This window comes from Bubalus bubalis, chromosome 11, assembly GCF_019923935.1.
Source record: "Bubalus bubalis isolate 160015118507 breed Murrah chromosome 11, NDDB_SH_1, whole genome shotgun sequence".
Lineage (NCBI taxonomy): Eukaryota > Metazoa > Chordata > Mammalia > Artiodactyla > Bovidae > Bubalus > Bubalus bubalis.
In genome coordinates, this window is record NC_059167.1 from 46,938,063 (window position 1) to 46,960,607 (window position 22,545).

General features: G+C 38.7%; 1 protein-coding gene across 1 annotated transcript in view; it reads left to right on the plus strand.

Moving 5' to 3' along the window:
- The window catches only part of UNC13C (unc-13 homolog C), an 855,380-nt gene that overhangs the window by 102,513 nt on the left and 730,322 nt on the right, over positions 1–22,545 (plus strand). The window lies entirely within an intron of this gene.

The window sequence follows — 22,545 nt, forward strand, 5'->3', positions numbered from 1 at the left end:
GTTCCCATCCCCCAGTCCCCATGACTCTTGCTGCCATTCCCTTGGTCATCTGAATCCAGTGACACCCATGGAAGACATTCCAGATGTTTCCCTCTCTTCACCTCTCCTGTTTGTAAGTGACTCGTGCTTAGTCACTCAGTTGTGTCTGATTCTTTGTGACCCCATGGTCTGTAGCCCACCAGGCTCCCCTGTCTATGCAATTTTACAGGAATGAATATTAGAGTGGATTGGCATTTCCTTCCCCAGGGGATCTTCCCAGACCAGGAATCAAACCCGTGTCTCTTGCATTGGCAGGTGGATTCTTTACTACTGAGCCACCAAGGAAGCCCCATAAGTGACTAAAATCTGTTAATGATTTTTCTGTAAAATCTTCCAATAGCAATCCATTCCTTCCTTGCTAACTCTAAAGCTACTGTCATAATTCAGATCCTCATCATCTCAGTCTGAACAACTATAATAACATCCTAACTAGTCTACCTGCCGCTAATATATACTCCATACTGCCCCATACTCCCCTACCATGAGGACTTTATAATGCAAAAATCTCATTACTTTATGGTCCTGCTGGTATAGCTGTTGTATCCAAACCTTGTAGGTAATGGACCTCATTGGTAAAGGAAAAACTTAAACATATATTCCTAATATATGTATATTTATTCAGTTATAACATATGAACATGTATTTACTACAGAAATAGATTTCATTATAAAACATACACAAAAATACAAATTTAGCATAAGATTAAAATAAATGTAAGTATACATTCTAATGTTTACTTCCTATGCTCCAGCATGGAGTGTATTAACACTGGTGGTAGATACATCCCACAGGTAGACCTCTGAACTATTGGATAGTTCCAAAGTTGTTTTTAAATTTTTTTAATTGAAGTATCATCAATTTATGATGTTGTGTTAGTTTCAGGTGTTTAGCACAGTGATTCCTTTACAGATTCTTTTATTTTATAGATTATTACAAAATACTGAGTATAGTTTGTTTTACTATATGGTAGATTCTTGTTGTTAACCTATTTTACATATAGTAGTGTGTATCTGTTAATCCCAAACTCTTAATTTATCCTTCTACCACATGTCCACTTTGGTCACCGTAAGTTTGGTTTCCATGTTTGTGGGTCTATTTCTGTTTTATAAATAAGTTCATTTGTATATATATTTTTAGATCCCACATATAATCAGTGTCATATGATATTGAATGTTTGTCTTCAAAATGAATGAAATAATGCCCCTTGCAGCAACATGAATGGACCTAAGGATGATCATACTAAGGTGGAGTTTTTAGGTCTTCCGTGGTCTGATATCTCTCTGCTCCTTCAGCCATTTGCCTTAACCCACTGAGCACACTGTGTGTTAGTCACGCTGAACCCCAAATCTCCCTGGCAGCACCATGCTGACACATGCCTCTTATCTTTGCTCCCTCTGCTATCCCAGCTTGGAGTACCCTTCCCAACCTTGTCTACTTGGTGACCATTTATTGAACACTCATGGCACATTTCCTAAATTTTTTCCTTGTTGAAGTCTTTCCTGCAATTTTACCCAACAATACTCTGTACAGAACCTCACCAAGAACATCATTTACACAATCTCACTGCACTTGCTTGTATCTATAATAGTCTACTGATACTTGACCTTCCATTCTTGTAACAGAACCCTTTTCTCTGCTGACCTAAAATGAATGCTGCTGCTAAGTCGCTTCAGTCGTGTCTGACTCTGTGCGACCCCAGAGACGGCAGCCCACCAGGCTCTCCCGTCCCTGGGATTCTCCAGGCAAGAATACTGGAATGGGTTGCCATTTCCTTCTCCAATGCATGAAAGTGAAAAGTGAAAGTGAAGTCGCTCAGTCGTGTCCGACTCCTAGCGACCCCATGGACTGCAGCCCACCAGGCTCCTCTGTCCATGGGATTTGCCAGGCAAGAGTACTGGAGTGGGTTGCCAAAATGAATAGACTGCCAATTATTTCTCTAGCAAAGAAGGGTTTGTTTGGGTTCAATGAAGAATTGCAATTCAGTCTGCAATCATGGTGAGCCACATGAAAGTCCTCACACAACAAGGAGAAGAGAACCCACTTAAAGAGGGGGAAAGGAAGTTGGGAGGCTAGAGTAAACAAAGAGGAATTGGAGGAATTGAGAGTTCAAAATATAATAGCTTTTCATTGGCTAAGTTGTGACTATCTCTCATTGGTGGAGCTCTTGACAAGCAAGAAGAGGAAGTCTTTCTTCTTTCTGTTGGATGCTGCTATTGGTTTAGGGCATGAGGACCATCCTCTGGCCTCCTGACTATTTTAATTGAGGTTTCTGTTTATTAATTTTTATATTTACCACTTTTTGTCAAGATCTTCATTTGAAAGCATCTCTGATTAAAAATTAGGTTTTCTGGTTTCAATGACTTTTTGTTCCTCAAGGCCAGAAGGAACTTTCCTGGGCATAATACTCCATGTTTAAGGGAAAGTGTGCAGACTAAAACCTATTGAGGTCACATTTGTGTAACAAGGAGGTATAGGAGGGAGATCTCTCAGGCACATTTTATCTAAAGTCCAGATGTTATCAGGATATAAACAGTGGCGAACACAAAGGTTCTAATAGGCCTAGTCTGGATATCTTGGGAAAACTATCTCATCAAATGTCATCTGCTTCTGTTCTGGGATATCTTCACTTTCAGTCATTGGATGACATACAGGTCCACTTGGGGTTCTTTCTTTAGGTGTGTGATGTGAATCCAAGAGTTTATTCCCTGGAATTTGGCAGCACAAATGTTGGTTAGCAGTACCAGATAGGGATCTTTCTAGCAGCATTGAAGAGAGTCTTTCTGGGGGTGTCTTTTTCAATAGACAAAGTCTCCAGGTTTTGAAGTATGATCCTTAAGGTCTTCATCTCCCAAGAATACACTGTGAAAAGATGACTCTACCAAAGCATGTAGAATTTTTAGTAAAGACAATCAGGTCTTTCAAATATTGAACCATTTCTTTTTTTATTAGTTGAGGGTCAGAAGAGGAAGGGGTCAAATACATTGGGTGTCCTGTAACTATTTCAAAGGGTGAGAATTTATGAGTTCCAAAAGGGGTAGATCTGAGATTCAGAGGGACCAATGGCCAAGGTAATTGGAGGGCCTCTAAATTTTGTCAACTGAGTCTTATTAAAGCCATTACTGTGTTCAGAGGACTGAGGGTGGTAAGCACAGTGAAAGTATTATACAACCGGCCAGAGAATGCAGACTTACCAAAGTACCTGGCCTGTAAAATCAAGTCCTTGATTACTGTGGAGTTTGAGAGGAAATAGGGATAATCTTTTCCAAAAGGACTTGATCCACTGTGAAGGCAGTATCCTGTTTGCCAGGTAAGGCTTCCATCCAGTGTGAAAACATACAGACCATGACTAAAACACATTTCTATTCTTGAGATGGAGACAATTGTATGACATCCATTTGCCAGAACTTGAATGGTTCATTAGACAGTTTAATGTGTCTGGGAGCAGGCTTCCCTGGATTGCGTTTTGAGTAAGTGGGATGAGTGAGGTAGGCATATTGTGCGGCATTGTTAAGGTTTATTTCCCCATTGATATTGATTCATGAATGCTATCACTTTATCAATAAACCAATTATTTAATGCTGTACAATGATTAGGACTGGGAATGGTGGAGTCTCCACTAGAGCTGGGTTATTATTTAGTTCAAACAAGAGTTTTCTCTTTTTATCAAAACAACTGATGAATTTTCAGTCTTGTTCCTTATTCTCTAAAGCCAGTTTTTGGTCTTCCCTAACCAGTTTTTCTGAGTTATCATTTGGGGAATTATCCCACTGGACCATGACAGAGGTTTGACTGCTATTGGTTCCTTTAAGGGCAGTGTTCCTTGCAGAAATGTCTTGATTAAAGCTATTGAAGTCTTGAAATTGGGTTGATTGAAGCCTCCAACTTGATTTTTTTTCAAAATTGTTTTAGCCATTCTAGTTCCTGTGCTTTTCTATGTACATTTTAGAATAATCTCTATCTGTAAAAATTCTTGCTGCAATTTTTATAGCAATTGTGTTAAAATTGAGTATCAATTTAGGGAGAATTGGTATCTTTTTTGTGTTACATCATCTAATCTGTGAACATGGCATATCACTCCATTTATTTAGATCTTTGATTTGTTGTATCAGTGTTTCTATGGTCTTCAGCATAAAATTTTATACAAGTTTTTGGATTTACACCTAAATATTAAAGTTTGGGCTTCCCTGGTAACTCAGCTGGTAAAGAATCCATCTGCAATGCAGGAGACCCCAGTTCAATTTCTGGGACAGGAAAATCCCCTGGAGAAGGGATAGGCTACCCACTCCAGTATTCTTGGGCTTCCCTGGTGGCTCAGCTGGTAAAGAATCTGCCTGCAGTGTGGGAGACCTGGTTTTGATCCCTGGGTTGGGAAGATCCCCTGGAGGAGGGCATGGCAACCCACTCCAGTATTCTTGCCTGGAGAATCCCCATGGACAGAGAAGTCTGGTGGGTTACAGTCCATGGGGTCACAAAGAGTTACGCATGACTAAGCACAGTGCAGCATTAAAGTTTTGAGCAACTATAAATGGTATTGTATTTTAAATTTTGATGTTGTATATATATATTGCTAGCACATAAAAACACTACTTTATATAAGACTGATTTTTTTGTGTGTGTTTATCTTGTATTCTCGGAGAAGGCAATGGCACCCCACTCCAGTACTCTTGCCTGGAAAATCCCATGGATGGAGGATCCTGGTGTGCTGCAGTCCATGGGGTCCCTAAGAGTCGGATACGAAGAAAAAAAAAAAGAGTCGGACACGACTGAGCAACTTCAGTTTCACTTTTCACTTTTATACATTGGAGAAGGGAATGGCAACCCACTCCAGTGTTCTTGCCTGGAGAATCCCAGGGACCCGGGAGCCTGGTGGGCTGCCATCTATGGGGTCGCACAGAGTCGGACACGACTTAAGCGACTTAGCAGCAGCATCTTGTATTCTGCAACCTTGATTTGCTTATTATTTCTAAAAGGTGCTTTAATTTGGTAGAGTCCTTGAGATTTTCTATATAGACAATCACGTCCTTTGTAAATAGGAACAGTTTAACTTTTTCTGGTAAATCTGTATGTCTTTGAATTATTTACTTTTTTTTTTTTTTTGACCTTATTCCACTGGTTACAACTTCTAGTACCATGTTGAATAAGAGTAGTGAAAGCGAATACTTTTGCCTTGTTCCCCATCATGAGGGAAGAACTGCTAATCTTTCACCATTAAATATATTGTTTGCTATAAGTTTTTTAAGATAATCTTTATTAGGTGAGGAAGTTCCCCTCTCTTTCTGCTTTTCTGAATTTTTACTATAAATAAACGTTAAATTTGGCAAATGCCTTTTTCTGCATCTATTGATATGATGATATGATTTTTTTTTCCTTTGACTATTAATGTAGTTGATTACACTTTCAAATACTGAACCAGCCTGTACCCCTAAAATAAATACTAGTTGGTCAAAGCATGTAATTATTTTTATGTATTGCCAAATTCTGTTTACCTATGTTTTGTTAACAATTTTTACATCTAAATTCCTGAGGCATATTGTAGTTTTCTTTTATGGTATTATCTTTTGTTTGATTTTGATATCAAGGTAATCTCAGCTTTGTAAGGTGAACTGAGAAGGGATTTCTGGCAGAAGTTATGTAGAATTGGTGTTAATTCTTTAAAGATGTGGCAAAATTCTCCAGTGAAACTATATATATTTTTAAATTAAATCTTTGTAAATGTTTTAATTAATAAATTCAGTTTCTTTAATAGTACAGGGATATTAAAATTGTTTATTTCATATTTTAAGAGTTGTGGTACTTTGTATTTTTGAAAGGATAGGTATATTTCATCAAACTTATCAAATTTATGGTGAAAAGTTGTTCAGAGTATACTTTAATTATTATTTTGATGTCTGTAGAGTCTGTAGTAATATTCTCTGTTTTAGTTTAGATGTTAGTAATTTGCATATTCTCCCTTTTTTTGTCTAAATTTTGACTAAATTGTCTTGCTACAGGTTTGTCAATTTTATGATATTTCCAAAGACCAAGTACTTCATTTCATTGTTTCTGTCTATTGTTTTTCTTTTTAAAATTTCATTGATTGCTGCTCTTTATTATTCCAATCTTTCTACGGACTTTGGGCTTATTTTGCTCTTGCTATTTTAGATGGGAACTTAGATTATTAACCTGAAACTTTTTGATTGCATGCATTTAGTGCTTTACATTTCAATCTTAATGCTGCTTTAGCATTTTCCTGCAAATTTTGTTATTTTATACTTTTCCTTTTACTCAGTTCAATGTAGTTTTAAAATTTTCTTTAAGATTTATTTTTTGACTCATTGACTAAATTGTGTTGTTCAATCTCTAAGTGTTTGGAGATTTTCTTATCTTTCTGTTATTGATTTCTAGTTTGAGTTCATTGTGGATGGAAAATATGTATACATATAACTTTAATTCTTTTAAGTTTGTTGAGATTTACTCTTCAGTCATAATATAGCCAATTTTGATATATGTTCTATGGGTTCTTGAGAAGAATGTGGTTTCTACTATTACTGGGGGGATTGTTCTACAAATGTTAATTAGGTTCTCTTGGTTGTTGCTGTCATTGAATTATATATATTTGCTATTCTCTTATTTAGTTGCCCTATTAATAGAGGGTGGTTTAAAGTCTACAATTAAATTGGATTTGTCTACTTCTGTCTTCAGTTCTCTTAATTTTTACATGACTTATTTTGCAGAACTGTATTTGGTGTGTATATTTGGGACTGATATATCTTATTGGTTGATCGACTCTTTTATATTTATGTAATGGTTTTCTCAGTGTCTGATAGTTTTATTTGCTCAGAAGTCTATGGTCTTATATGATATTAATATAGCCACTTTTACTTTGTTTTGATTAATGTTTATAATTCAGTTGAGTTCAGTCTCTCAGTAGTGTCTGACTCTTTGCGACCCCATGGACTGCTGCACATCAGGCCTCCCTGTCCATCACCAACTCCCATGTTTACTCAAACTCATGTCCATTGAGTTGGTGATGCTATCCAACCATCTCATCCTCTGTTGTCTCCTTCAAGGAGATCCAACCAATCCATCCTAAAGGAAATCACTCCTGAATATTCATTGGAAGGACTGATGTTGAAGCTGAAACTCCCAATACTTTGGCCACCTGATGCGAAGAACTGACTCATTTAAAAGACCCTGATGCTGGGAAAGATTGAAGGCGGGAGGAAAAGGGGACGACTGAGGATGTCTATAATTATCTCGTCTATACTTTTACTTCAACCTGCCTATGTTGTTATATTTGAAATAAGTTTCTCATAGACATCATATAATGAGGTCATATTATTTTAATTCTCTGTAAGTATGAGTCATTTAATTGTTATAGTTAGATAACCTACATTTATGGCAGAAAGTGAAGAGGAACTAAAAAGCCTCTCGATGAAAGTGAAAGTGGAGAGTGAAAAAGTTGGCTTAAAGCTCAACATTCAGAAAATGAAGATCATGGCATCCGGTCCCATCACTTCATGGGAAATAGATGGGGAAACAGTAGAAGCAGTGTCAGACTTTATTTTTGGGGGCTCCAAAATCACTGCAGATGGTGACTGCAGCCATGAAGTTAAAAGATGCTTACTCCTTGGAAGGAAAGTTATGACCAACCTAGATAGCATATTCAAAAGCAGAGACATTACTTTGCCAACAAAGGTCCGTCTAGTCAAGGCTATGGTTTTTCCTGTGGTCATGTATGGATGTGAGAGTTGGACTGTGAAGAAGGCTGAGTGCCGAAGAATTGATGCTTTTGAACTGTAGTGTTGGAGAAGACTCTTGAGAGTCCCTTGGCCTGCAAGGAGATCCAACCAGTCCATTCTGAAGATCAGCCCTGGGATTTCTTTGGAGGGAATGATGCTGAAGCTGAAACTCCAGTACTTTGGCCACCACATGAGAAGAGTTGACTCATTGGAAAAGACTCTGATGCTGGGAGGGATTGGGGGCAGAAGGAGAAGCGGACGACAGAGGATGAGATGGCTGGATGGCATCACTGACTCGATGAACGTGAGTCTGAGTGAACTCCGGGAGTTGGTGATGGACAGGGAGGCCTGGCGTGCTGCGATTCATGGGGTCGCAAAGAGTTGGACACTACTGAACGACTGAACTGAATGGAACTGAACTTATATTTAATATAAATGGCTCATCCTAAGATGGCTTCAGGCTTCCTAATCATTGTTGTTTCTTAAAGCTTTTAAAAGGAAAAAATGCTTACAATTCTTTGAGAATTATTTTTTAAAACAAAGCCTAGTACATTTTCTGCTGTATCTTCAGGTGGAATTAAACCTCTAAATAATGAAAAATACAAAAAGCTCCAAACTTAACCTCAAATAATTCATACTCCAGAACCCAAGGACAGGATATATTCAATAAATATATTTTTATAATTGTCAAAAAAAGTATTAGTTATTTTTAGTTATTTTATTATTTGGATGATTTAATTTGTTTACTCAATTTTTATAAAGTCATTACACAGGTCCTAGTCATTTATAATGAAAATTCTAGCTTATATTTGGATTGTGAGTGAACAAATGGAAAAGTTAATCTTTTCTCCTTTGTATCTTATCATTACAAATGTAAATATAAAATTTGGTCTCAGGTTTACAGTGATCACTTCCATGTAATCAACAACTATATGGCCTTCTCTGAACTCTTTAATCTATACTCTAATTAGTTCCAGGTTTGTACACTGTCCCAGGCTTGCAATGTGAAAACATGGAAAGGATGTAGATAGAGGATTTTAGACTCTAAGCTCCATTAACGGAGAGGCTGTATCTTTTTTTTTTTTTCCTTCCCACTTTATACTAAAGCATAGCATTGTGTAGCCCATAAGAGATGTTTAATTAATATTTGTCTAATAAGTGAATGAACCAATGAAGTAGAAAGTGAAAGAAAGAAAGAAAAAGTGAAGTAGCTCAGTCATGTCTGAATCTTTGCTACCACATGGACTGTAGCCTACCAGGCTCCTTTGTCCATGGGATTTTTCAGGCAAGAGTACTGATGTGGGTTGTCATTTCCTTCTCCAGGGGATCTTCCCAAGCTAGGGATCGAACCCGGGTCTCCTGCATTGCAGGCAGATACTTTACCGTCTGAGCCACCAGAGAAGCTGGCACACAAAACACCAATAAGAGGTGTGGTGACAAGATCAAAGGACATAGATGTCCTTTTTAAGAAATGAAGAAATCTGCAAGATCCTAAGAAGGCATGTGAATAAATATCTCCCCCCAAAAGTAGAAAGTTATCAGTGGAATTTTAAACTGTAAGATTTCAGGAAAGGAAGAGACTGTCTATTTCTGGGAAGGGATGAGAAGATTCTGAAAACATTGAGAAGGAATTGGACTTTGAATTATGCCTTGAAGGATGGATATTTGGTATAGACAAGAGATGCAAGAAAGGATATTCTAACAACCGAGGACTATTATTGAGTTGACGCTTAATAAATCAACCGTCTACTTCATTAGGACTTCCCTGGTGGCTCAGATGGCAAAGCATCTGCCTACAATGTGGGAGACCTGGGTTCAATCCCTGGGTCCAGAAGATCCTCTGGAGAAGGATATGGCCATCCACTCCAGTACTTTTGCCTGGAAAATCCCATGGACGGAGGAGCGTGGTAGGCTACAGTCCACAAGGTTTCAAAGAGTCAGACACGACTGAGCGACTTCACTATCACTTTTGCTTTCTCTGGCTAATTCTTTCTTTCTTTCACTTTCTACTTCCCTGGTTCATGAACCAAAGAAGTAGAAAGTGAAAGAGAGCTCTTATTAGTGTTTTGTGAGCCTCAGGGGTTCTTCTTGAGTGTCTACTGCAGAAAAGTGTGACCATGTGAGGTGGTTGATGCTACTGTCTGGAACCGTTCCATGATGATGATGGTAAAGAATGGTCAAGGTTACATGACCTTTCAGGTTTTACTGCAAAGAACAAATGGGCAGAAAAATATATAGAACCAGAACTTGTGCTTAGTATCACAATAACTTTGTCTTCAGAATTATATCAAGATACAAATTTTGGGAAGTGACAGCTAGTACCTTCTGAATAAAAAGTCAGCTGTAGTTTTAACTTTGTCAGTGGAATTGATTTGCTATGCAACTCAATAGTGAAAGTACCTGAATATGTTCTAAAGCTAAATGAACAAGAACTAAAAGTAACAAAAAGAGGGTACAGACCAAAACTAAAATTTTGATTTAAAAACATTTTATCTCTTGAAAACTACACAGGTGAGATCTATCTAGGCTAACATAATTCTTACTTGATTACTCTCTTTATTTTTAACTTTTTAAATTACCAGTTTACTGAATGTAATTTTTTGAAGTTTCCAGTTAAAGATAGAAAAAAATGATACTATCAAAAGAAAGTATTGTGAAATCTTTACTGAAGACAGAGTTATTATAGGTATTCAAGACCAACAGAAGTAGATTTATTACATTTTATAGCAATCTAGGGCCACAGTGCTTTTATTTTATGGGGCCTTAAATTAAAAAAAAAAAGAGGGAGGAAGACTGAAATGACTCTAGAGGATATGAAGAAATTAGAAAAATGAAGAAATGGCCTTTTCTATTTCAGGGGAGAGAGCAGCTCAGGCATGGCATTAGTCTATAGCACTTTGTTATGCTTACAAATGACACATTTGTGTTCCAAGAGGCTTTTAGGAGACCAGCTAAGGCACGTGCATTTCCTTCATAGTCATAATCCCCAAAGTTTTATGTCTTTATGTAGCAATACTTTTTGATATATTACAATGAAATTTATTATAATAATTTGATGGAAAGAACCCTGGAGTTTTCTCCATTCTCTGAGTCTCTCTGTGAGGAGAATACGAGAAGATGATGCCTTTCTCTGAATCTGTTTCCTAAACTGTAAGATATGAGCAATAGACTGAATATCTAAGGTCCCTTTTGTCAAACTTTATTTAATGATTCTTTATATATGTATTTAACAAGTGTGAAACTCTCTACCTTTTCTCTTAAACCTCATTCAGCTCAATAAACCTGCATTGATGAGTGTGACTTGGCAGAAGAAATGCCTCCCAGGAGGTCAGTATGCAAGCTGAATTAGAGGGATTCAGTTCCATCTTGACTCCTTTCAACATTTTACCCTGATTTCACATGTGTCTTCTCTGTGAAGGCTTGCTGTTATATTTTAATGCAGTAATGTGAATAACTATAACTTTTTGGGGATGCCCACTGTGTGGGTTGACCATATCTTCAGGTTGGGCCAGGGACAGACGTTGTTTAACTCTAGATAGATTAATTGCTGCTGCTGCTGCTGCTGCTGCTGCTGCTAAGTCGCTTCAGTTGTGTCCGACTCTGTGCGACCCCATAGACGGCAGCCCACCAGGCTCCCCCATCCCTGGGATTCTTCAGGCAAGAACACTGGAGTGGGTTGCCATTTCCTTCTCCAATGCATGAAAGTGAAAAGTGAAAGTCAAGTCACTAATTAATGAGGTGACCCCTTTTCCCTCTCCAGAATACCTTGATTTAAGTGGTAAATTATATGGTCACTGTATTTCTCACCACAACTTTGTGAAGTATGTATTGGCCTCCTAATCTCAGAGGTCAGGTAATGGTAGCTGGCTTTGAGAGTTTAAGCTTGCAAGCCATGGAGCCAGGATGAAAATTCAGCTCTGTCTGATGCCAAAACTCATGTTCTTAGCCGTTACACTTCAAGGACACCTTTTCCCACTAAATGCTAGAAAAAAAAATTACACAAAAATGGGACATAGAAAAGGGTATCACGTCCTTTAGTTTTTATAAGTACAAATAACCTTTATACCTAGGACATTTTTCCTGATATTAAACTCAAATCTTGTTGCAAGTTCAAGTGATTCCTTTGGCTGGAGAAATCAGTTTTGGCTTATGTCCCAGCAGAGCTATCCCAGCAGAGCTACAGACCAGCTGGTCACAAGGATTTTGTCTTTGTTCAAGGTTTATTTATCCCTCAAGTCACTGTAATTGTAACACTTTGGTTGCAAAGAACACAGGATAGAGGTTTCAAGGGATGCTGTGCCCCTTTGGTTCATATATCCACTCTAGAGCAGTGTGAGGGCTTGAGCAATGTGGAGGCTTGAAGTGGTGGGCTAAGGTCATATTCTGATGGCAAATGATTGTACATCATTTGTACATCAGTACATCATTCCTTGACAAGTCACTGCTCTGAGAAGAGAAGAATCCTTTCTAAAGAGAAGAATCCTTTCTAAAAAGTATCGATTCTGAAGACCTTGGTCACATGGCCTGGAAGACTGTGTCCTATGTCCTAAAGTTGTGCAGATGTGAATTAAAGTGGTAGTTTCATAAAACAGTTAAGAATTAAAGGTGGTGATGGTCATTAAGTGGATGATGGCGTTACTTGTTAGGACAGTATCATTGTCTTGATCAGATGAAAAAGGAAATAGATTCATATGGCTTATGACTTACCTTCCCAAAGTTACACAGATATTAATAAGCTAGAGCTTGAACTCAGATCTTCTAACTCTAAATCATTCTTCTATTCATTCTCTCTTTCCTTATCGATTCACCCTCCCATGCATCAACTCATTTACATTATCAGTTATCAGAAAAAATGTACTGAGTACCAACTACATGCTTGAACAGGGGTTCCAAATATTAATGCCTGTTTGAAACACCTTGGGAATCTTTGGCAAACACTGATTCCTGCTTATGCCAACATAGACATTCTGATTTAGTTGCTGGGTTGTGACCTGGGCGTCAGAATTTTTAAAAGCCTCCCAGTAGATTCTAGTGTGTAACCAAATCAGGAATCCACTGAGCTATGCCCTTGGTTAGAAACTAGGAATTAAAGATGATCTGAAGCATTGCAACAAAATAGGGGATTCAAAGCCTATCCTTATTCCAAGAAACCATTAAAACACAGGGACCCATGCAGTTCATAGCCTCCAGGGTATGGATAATAAAACACTGCAAAATTTTATGGTCTCTCAAAATGCCTGATTTTTTTTTTTTTTTTTTTTTTTTGGTGGGGGGAGAGGTTTGACAAAGAACATAGGAAAATGAAAATAAGATTTTTGGAGGGCCTTGTATTTATGCCAAGTGCAAAATGTGAAATACGTGTCATTTCTATGTTCAAAACATTAAGCAAAAGAGAAGATGCGAATAAAGCAATTGCTACTGAATTTAGCACCTCACAACAGCTCCTCTCAGGGGGTAATTTAGGCTTCTTTTTATATCATGGCTCAAACTTTGATGTGATGAGAGGATTTTGAAATTCACTTTGAGAATTCCTTTTCTCCCTCAGATTCGCACAGTTAAATGATCAGAGATCACATTTAATTTCTATGTGGAAAGCCTCCATTAAATTGATGCAAAGCAGGCACTCTTGAATCCTGAGGGAAATGAGAAACTGATGGCTTTCTTTCTAAGAGCATGATGAGGAGGCGGGGACCTAGGATGCTGGGTGGTGCTCTAGGGATTTCCCCTTAGGAGGGCCAAAAGTCAAGTTACATTAGCAATGAGTCTCCCAAATCTGTTCAATTCAACCCTAAGGAAACTTTAGACTCAGGGATATTTCTGGAATAGCAAAATTATAGCATTGTCCAAGAGTATTACAGGACAAGTAGAATAAAGATCCTCCTTTTTGGACTTGGCTAAAGCTTGAACAAGTTTACTCTAAAAATGGATGCATTACAAATTGGGGGCAGTTGCTCTGGGGAAGGAACTGGAGACCATGACTCAGAGGCACAGTAGATATTTAGGTATGATCTGCTTGTCCCATAGCATTTGTTAACACTTGCCAACACATTATATACTCATTTTTGCCATGCTTTCTAGTCTCCTGCTAAATGATGTCTAAGACATCTAGTGATGATAGGTTTCCTCATCACAAATCCCTCCTTGCTCTTATATCCCTTGGAAGCAATGTCAGAAAAGTGTCCAGAGTTTCTTGTTAATGAGACTTCAGATGCCATAGCAATTGGCTGGAAACAGAAATGTGCTGTGACTCTGAAGGCATGCACAGCAGGCCAGGTAAGTATGCAGAGCTCCAGCTTAGACCCAAAGGAGCAGCAGGGCAACACAGCTCTCCACATCCCCTGCCATCATCTTGTTTCTCATTCATCCTTTCCTATCCATCCCTTAAAGAGCCTGACTTTCTTGTAGTGATGGGTTGTAGGAGGAATAACTACTATGTGCCTGTCAGTTTTACATACACCATCTCACTTATTTAAGTCACCTGTCAGAAGCTATTATCGTCACCTCCTTAGACAGAGACTGCATCAGGTGTTTCTCTGCCATGTTCTCAAAACATACTTCATGTCTGAATCTATGCTGATACAGTGTTTTTTTCTCTCTTTGTCTCACTAGACTGTGTGCTTCTTGAGGGTGGAGGCAATGTTTCTCTTTGAAGTATTGCTACTTAGCATAGTAATTTCACAGATCCCTGAGTTGGAAAGATCCCCTAGAGAAGGAAATGGCAACCCACTCCAGTATTCTTGCCTGGAGAATCACATGAACAGAGGAGCCTCACATGCTACAGTCCATGGGGTCACAAAGACACACAGGGGTTTGAATACGTGTAAGTCTGTTTTAAATTAGTGACTGATAGTTGCAAAGAAAGTATGGAAGTTTAAAAGTAATTTTTGCAAGGTATAAATTAATTATTTATTGATAATTATTTATTATTACAGAATTATACATTGATTAACCTGGGTTTCAGATACCAAAGCTTTGACTTCAGGCCGCAGGGCTTTTCCTGCTAACAAACAGCCTCTTTTAAGGATGATGAAATCCAAAGTTAGATGTCCTCATATGTTTTTACAACTTGCTCTTGAGTGAACTTATCAGGTTTTGTCTTCTAACTGTACACTTCAGGTGGAAGTTATGACATAGATTTGTTATAGAACAAATTTGGTGCAAAATTTGTTATAGAACAAAAAACATTTAGATGGCTGCCAGGATCAGCTTAGGAAAGAACAGTCAGAGTTCTTTTCAGTGATTTGGTTTATGTTTAGGGATAGGTAGTTGTCACTCAAGCCTAAGGGATAAAATGTATATGAATTACAAAATGCTATGACTGAATTATATTTTTAAAATTATGATAAATGATGTGCTTCTAGCTTTACTTGGACTGTCAGGGTACTGTTATCTTGTTACTTTAAAGACAGCTCTTGTTATTTATGGTGATATCAAAGTCAAAATCAATGGTTAATGTCTAAGGTCAAAATCATCAAGATAGCTGCATATTTTCATAGTCCAGTTATAATACTAAGTTAAGCTGGCTAGGACATCTGAAATTCAGCTTTTTGGTTCTAATTTTGATATTTTGGAAAATGTCAGAAGAGAATTAGAATATGATATGTTCAGCCACAGAAGCACCAAAATATCAGTGCTATGATGTGGGAGGGCTTCCCTGGTGGCTCAGACAGTAAAGAATCTGCCTACAATTGCAGGATCCCCGGGTTTTTTCCCTGGGTTGAGAAGATCCCCTGGAGAAAGGAATGGTGACCCAGTCAAGTATTCTTGCCAAGAGAATCCCATGGACATAGGAGCCTGGAGGTCTACAGTCCATAGGTTTGCCAAGAGTTGGACAGGACTGAGCAACTAAACACTTTACATTTATTTATGGTGTAGGAGATAATTTCAGGTGAATATATATTTTGAGCAGGAATTATCTAGGTAATATCTTTAAGTATAGAATTTCACCTGTGTAGACAGAGATGCTGGACTTCTCTGTGAAGATTTCTGCCTTTTTTCAAAAGAAAGTATTTATTTGTCTGCAACCAGTCTATTCTAAAGGAGATCAGTCCTGGGTGTTCTTTGGAAGGAATGATGCTAAAGCTGAAACTCCAGTACTTTGGCCACCTCATGCGAAGAGTTGACTCACTGGAAAAGACTCTGATGCTGGGAGGGATTGGGGGCAGGAGGAGAAGGGGACGACAGAGGATGAGATGGCTGGATGGCATCACCGACTCTATGGACATGAGTTTGAGTGAACTCCGGGAGTTGGTGATGGACAGGGAGGCCTGGCGTGCTGCAGTTCATGGGGTTGCAGAGTCGGACACGACTGAGCGACTGAACTGAACTGATTGGGTCTTAGTTGCAGCATGTGGGGTCTATTTACCCTCCGGGGATTGAACCTGGGCCCCCAACATTGGGAGCATGGAATCTTAGCCTCTGGACCATCAGGGAAGTCCCTCTGTCTCTTTTATATGATGGAATCAAAGTTATGTTTTTCCAAAGAGTCACATATATTGACTCTTAGCTGGCAAAAAAGTCATAATAGGAAAAGAACAAACTAGAAATTGTTTTTAATATTGAACATGCTGAATTAAGGAATACAAAATTGTGAGAGACAGGCTTAGTAAGAGACATGCTTTTTCAATTGCTGTATTCCTGTTATTTCATTAGAATGAAAGGGACTAGAAAAGTTGAAACTGCTCCAGCCAAAGTGATGTGGGTAATTAGAGCAATCTCCATTCAGCTGAAGCACAATCAAAGTGACAGGGCTGTTGAAATTCCATCTCCTAAACATTTAAATGCCATCGAGTATTCTCTATCGAAATTTGGGGGCAGTCGTGATGTGCTGGTGTAAAGTGAATGATGGCAGCCACTCAAGAATACGGGAGGGTGGAGGCACTGCGAGAGAAGAGGTTGGTACAGAAGACCCTGAGGCTTGTACACAAAGTCAGCTGGGTGGTCGGCAATACCACAGTCACCTACTTGTCCCCTTTTGCTGCCTTCTAGACCTGGTCATTTTAATCAGATTTCACCCAGTTAAGAATATTAAGGGATGGAGTGTTCACACTGTAAATATATATTTACTGCCTGCAATTTGTAGGCACTGTGCTGGGTGCTCAGAATGTTCAGTGATCAAAAATGCCATCTTGGTCCAGACTACTGTTACTGTTACGTGATCCTGTCTTGGAGGTTGCCTCTAAAATAAAATGGAGAGGTAAGAAAGTTTATGGGACTGACAAGGGTGTTATGAAATGACAGGTCTTACACTGTGTAAGTTGACAAGTAAAAGAAAGTTTAAGGATTGGGGCAAAATTGGGAACTCAAAGGGATAGTTCATAGAGTTTGCCGACTGGTCACAGTGGGGCGGTTGAACCATAAAACTAATGAAAACGAGCAGAGAATGTGTAGTTTGAAGAATTACAGGCGTTGGCAGTGTCATGAGATGGTCCAGGGACTGGAAGGTGGACGTACTGTCCTCTAGCAGGATGGAAGACAAGATCATCCAAACTGAGGGTGTTGGAGAGCTGGGAGGTGGCCTCTCTGGCTGGGCTGCTCATGGGCTACAGTGTGCTTGTGTAAATATGAACGCCCTGCACTCCAGGCTTATAAAGTACTCGAGGAGCTCTGAGTACTATTCATAAGGCTCCAAACACACTGGTATTGCCTTCATAGAATATTTTATCACTAAAATAAATGCCAAAGAATATACGCTATTACACTATTACTACATGTATGTTAATTATGACATCCTTACTCTGAAGTTCTAACACAAGAAAAATGAGAATTTACAGAAATGAGAATGTTCTTAAGGTAGTGTTTGTGAAGATAATGTAAATACTTTGCTTGTTAGACTTTAAGAAATTCTCATAACATTGTGAATGCCCTGATTGTAATTCATTTTATGATATAATGATTGTACTACAATAGAAAATTCTCCCCTACTCCAAGCAGATCATTTCATTTTATACCTCAGAAATTCTCAGTAGCTTGATATAAACACTAATTCCTTTCTTGTGGTTATTGTTTAACTTTCAATTATAGTGGCATATTAAATGAATAAAGGAAAGAAAGGAATTTGCCTTAATTTACCTTTGGTAGCTCAGAGGTGAAAGCGTCTGCCTGCAATGTGGGAGACCAGGGTTCAATTCCTGAGTTGGGAAGATCCCCTGGAGAAGGAAATGGTAACCCACTCCAGTACTCTTGCCTAGAAAATCCCATGGATGGAGGAGCCTAGTAGGCTACAGTCCATGGGGTCGCAAAGAGTCAGACACGACTGAGTGACTTCACTTCACTTCATTTCACCTTTGGTTCAAGTCAGCACATTTTGTTTCTCTTCCTTAGAAGATGCCAGAAACAGTGTGAAGCCTTGTACAGAAGGTAGCAGCAAACACCAAACAGTCCCTGACCCCTAGAAGCTAAGTGGGAAAGCAACAGGCATCAATGAACAGATCTCTTAGGTAGCCAACTATGGTTAACTGTTACAATGTCAGGTTAAACTGTTTTGGTGGATGGAAAAGAGAGACGGAGGGTGATCTTGTTCCCTGTTTTCAGAGCACTTTTAAAGGTAGTCAAACAGTGCTTAAATTATGCTTCCCACATAGTTTAGTTGTTATTGTTCAGTCACTAAATCATGTACTACTCTCTGTAACCCCATGGACTGCAGCACTCCAGACTTCCCTGTCCTTCATTATCTCTTGTAGTTTTCTCAAATTCATGTCCACTGAGTCAGTGATGCTATCTAACCATCTCATCCTCTGATGCCCCATTCTTCTCCTCCCTTCAATCTTTCCCAGCATCAAAGTCTTTTCCAATGAGTTGGCTCTGCACATCAGGTGGCCAGAGTATTGAAGCTTCAGCTTCAGTATCAGTACTTCCAATGAATATTTAGGGTTAATTTCCTTTAGGATTGACTGGTTTCATCTCCTTGCAGTTCAAGGGACTCTAGAGATTTTTTTCCAGCACTGCAATTTGAAAGCATCAATTCTTTGGTGCTCAGCTTTCTTTATGGTTAAACTCTCACATCCATATATGACTGGAAAAACCATAGCTTTAACTACATGGACCTTTAATATAAAAAAACAGATGTCTCTTTTTTTTAATGTACATTTATTTAAATTGGAGGTTAATTACTTTACAATATTGTATTGGTTTTGCCATACATCAATATGAATCCGCCACGGGTATACACGTGTTCCCCATCCTGAAACCCCCTCCCACCTCCCTCCCCGTACCATCCCTCAGGGTCATCCCAGTGCACCAGCCCCAAGCATCCTGTATCCTGCATCAAACCTGGACTGGCGATTCGTTTCTTATATGGTATTATACATGTTTCAATGCCATTCTCCCAATCATCCCACCCTTGCCCTCTGCCACAGAGTTTAAAAGACTGTTCTATACATCCGTGTCTCTTTTGCTGTCATGCATACAGAGTTATCATTACCGTCTTTCTAAATTCCATATATATGCGTTAGTATACTGTATTGGTGTTTTTCTTTCCAGCTTATTCACTCTGTATAATAGGCTCCAGTTTCATCCACCTTATTAGAATAGATTCAAATGTATTCTTTTTAATGGCTGAGTAATACTCCATTGTGTATATGTACCACAGCTTTCTTATCCATTCATCTGCTGATGGATATCTAGGTTGCGTCCATGTTCTGGCTATTGTAAACAGTGCTGCGATGAACATTGGGGTACACGTGTCTCTTTCAATTCTGGTTTCCTCGGTGTGTATGCCCAGCAGTGGGATTGCTGGGTCATAAGGCAGTTCTATTTCCAGTTTTTTAAGGAATCTCCACACTGTTCTCCATTGTGGCTATACTGCAGCCACGAAATTAAAAGATGCTTGTCCAAGGAACAAGTATATTTTAATTTCATGGCTGCAGTCACCATCTGCAGGGATTATTTTCTGTTCTGCAACTTTTTATCTCCATATGAATGAAAAGCGTTATGGCTTTAAAGGTCAAGTCCTGGAGTCAGAGTCTTGAGAAAGATCTATCATGTACATTTAAGGTTATAGTCAACATTCTTTTAGACAAAGGTGCAGAGCCAGCATAATTAAGCACAGGCAACAGAACACAAGGGTTAGAGCTAAAGGAACTGGCCCAATATGGAGTCAGTTTAGTCCTTCTCTGTTACACAGTGTTTAAAGGATTGGGGTTATGTTTCTAGAGTCAGAACCACCTCAAGCATGGACAGCTCTGGAGACATATAATGATCTTTCTACTCAGAAGTTAACTCTACTGCTAAGTCACTTCAGTCGTGTCTGACTCTGTGCAACCCCATAGAGGGCAGCCCACCAGGCTCCCTGGTCCCTGGGATTCTCCAGGCAAGAACACTGGAGTGGGTTGCCATTTCCTTCTCCAGTTAACTCTATAAATGACATTATTTCATCCTTTTTTATGGCTGAGTAATATTCTATTCTATTCTCTCTCTCTCCCTCTCTCTCTCTCTATATATATGGTATATTTTATTTATCTATTCATCTGTTGATGGACACTTAGGTAGCTTCCATGTCTTGGCTGTTGTAAATAGTGCCCCTAGGAACACTGGGGTGCATGTATCTTTTCAAATTAGAGTTTTTGTCTTTTTTGGATATATGCCCAAGAGTGGGATTGTAGGATTATGTAGAAACTCTATTTTTAGTGTTTTAAAGAATCTCCATACAGTTTTCCATAGTGGCTGCACCAGTTTACATTCCTACTAACAGTGTAGCAGGGTTCTCTTTTCAACACATGCTTCAGCATTTATTATATGTAGAATTTTTTATAAGAATGTCATTCTGATTGGTGTGAGGTGATGTCTCACTGTAGTTTTGATTTGCACTTCTCTAATAACTCACATTGTTTAGCATCCTTTCTTCTGCCTGTTAGTCATCTATTTCTTGGAGAAATGTCTATTTAGATGTTCTGGCCAATTTTTGATTGAGTTGTTGTTGTTTTTGGAGGGTATTGAGTTGAGTTTATGAACTGTTTTTCTGCTTTGGAAATTAAGCCTTTGTTGGTTACATTGTTTGCAAATATTTTCTCCCAGTCCATAGATTTTCTTTTCTTTTTTTGTGTGAATTTCTTTGTTGTACAAAAACCTTTAAGTTTGCTTAGGTCCCATTTGTTTATTTTTCTTTTATTTCTATCACCTTGGCAGACTGACCTAAGAAAATGTTGCTACAATTTATGTCAGAGAATGTTTTGTCTATGTTATTGGACCTAGAGATTATCACGTTAAGTGAAGTAGGTCAGTCAGAGAAATGCAAATGTTATATCATATCACTTATGTGTAGAATCTAAAAATAGTGCAAATGAACTTACAAAACAGACTCAGAGACATAGAAAACAAACTTAAAGCTACTAAAATGGAGGAGGGATAAATTGGGAGTATGGAATTAACAGATGCACAATACCATATATAAAATAAATAAGCTATAAGGGTTTACTGTATATCACAGGGAATTTTATGTAATATCTTATAATAGGCTATAATGGAAATAAATAAAAATGAATATAGATACACATACACACACACATATATCTGAATCCCTTTCCTATATACTTGAAACTAACACAATATTGGAAATCAACTATACTTCAGTTAAAAGAAAAGTTAACTCTAAATTTCAGATGAATGCAGCCTCATGGTTCTACACGACTGCCTAATTTACAGAATTCTTTGTCTCCCGTTTCCTTCACTGTCAAGGTCAGAATGCCTGTTTTCTATTGTTGACTTTTCACCTGGTCTTAGAGGCTTTGGGCTGCCTGTCAGACAAAGAGCTCATACTCTGAAGGAGTATAGTGCCTCTGATGTGTATATACCTTACCTTACTGGTGAGGAAGCAGAGTTCTTGGCTTGCCTGATCTTTTGATGAGCTCTAGTAAGACCTGTACTCTTGCCTGGAAAATCCCATGGACGGAGGAGCCTGGAAGGCTGCAGTCCATGGGGTCTCTGAGGATCGGACACGACGGAGCGACTTCACTTTCACTTTTCACTTTCATGCATTGGAGAAGACAATGGCAACCCACTCCAGTGTTCTTGCCTGGAGAATCCCAGGGGCGGGGAAGCCTGGTGGGCTGCCGTCTACGGGGTCGCACAGAGTCGGACAGGACTGAAGCAACTTAGCAGCAGCAGCAGCAGTAAGACCTGAGCTGTTTGGTCCCCGTCACAGGGTCCTCCTGCTGCCCCGTCCTGCTTTCTTTCTTCTCTAGCTTGTCTTCATGCTGGTGGCCTCGTAAGTTAACTATCACTATTGATTTTCCATCCACACCTAGCAGCTTCCCCCCAGTTGTGTAAGGATGAGGCAGCCCTCTTTGGGTTTCAGGGCTCAAAAAAAGGCTTTCTAACCCAGTATGATAAGTTTTTATATGCTGTGTTACTTGAGAGATTTTACAGCAATGTTCTGTGTATTAAAGTCTGATAACAGAAAACAGATTCAAACCACAATAGTAAAATAGAAACTCAATATGGTACAAAAGATTGGTGTTGCTCAGAATAAATCTTATAGCCAAGTTTTTCATAGAGTGAATTTCCATTTACATTTTCCCATGGACTTCAATACACAATCTGAGCTGGGTATCACTGTAATAAAATTAAATCGAAGAAGCAAATCTTTAGAGATCACATTTTAGAAGAGAAAAAATTAGGACATTTTAATAAATGTGGTGAAGTAGTTAGAAGGCAGCATTTAAAACTCCCTGGATAAGCATTGCATTTTCCATTTTAAAAAATAGTTTATACTTAAAGAGACTTTTGAGATCACCTTTTTGCCCTGGCTAACTGCAGGCTCTAAGGCAATGTACTGTCCCTAAGTAGT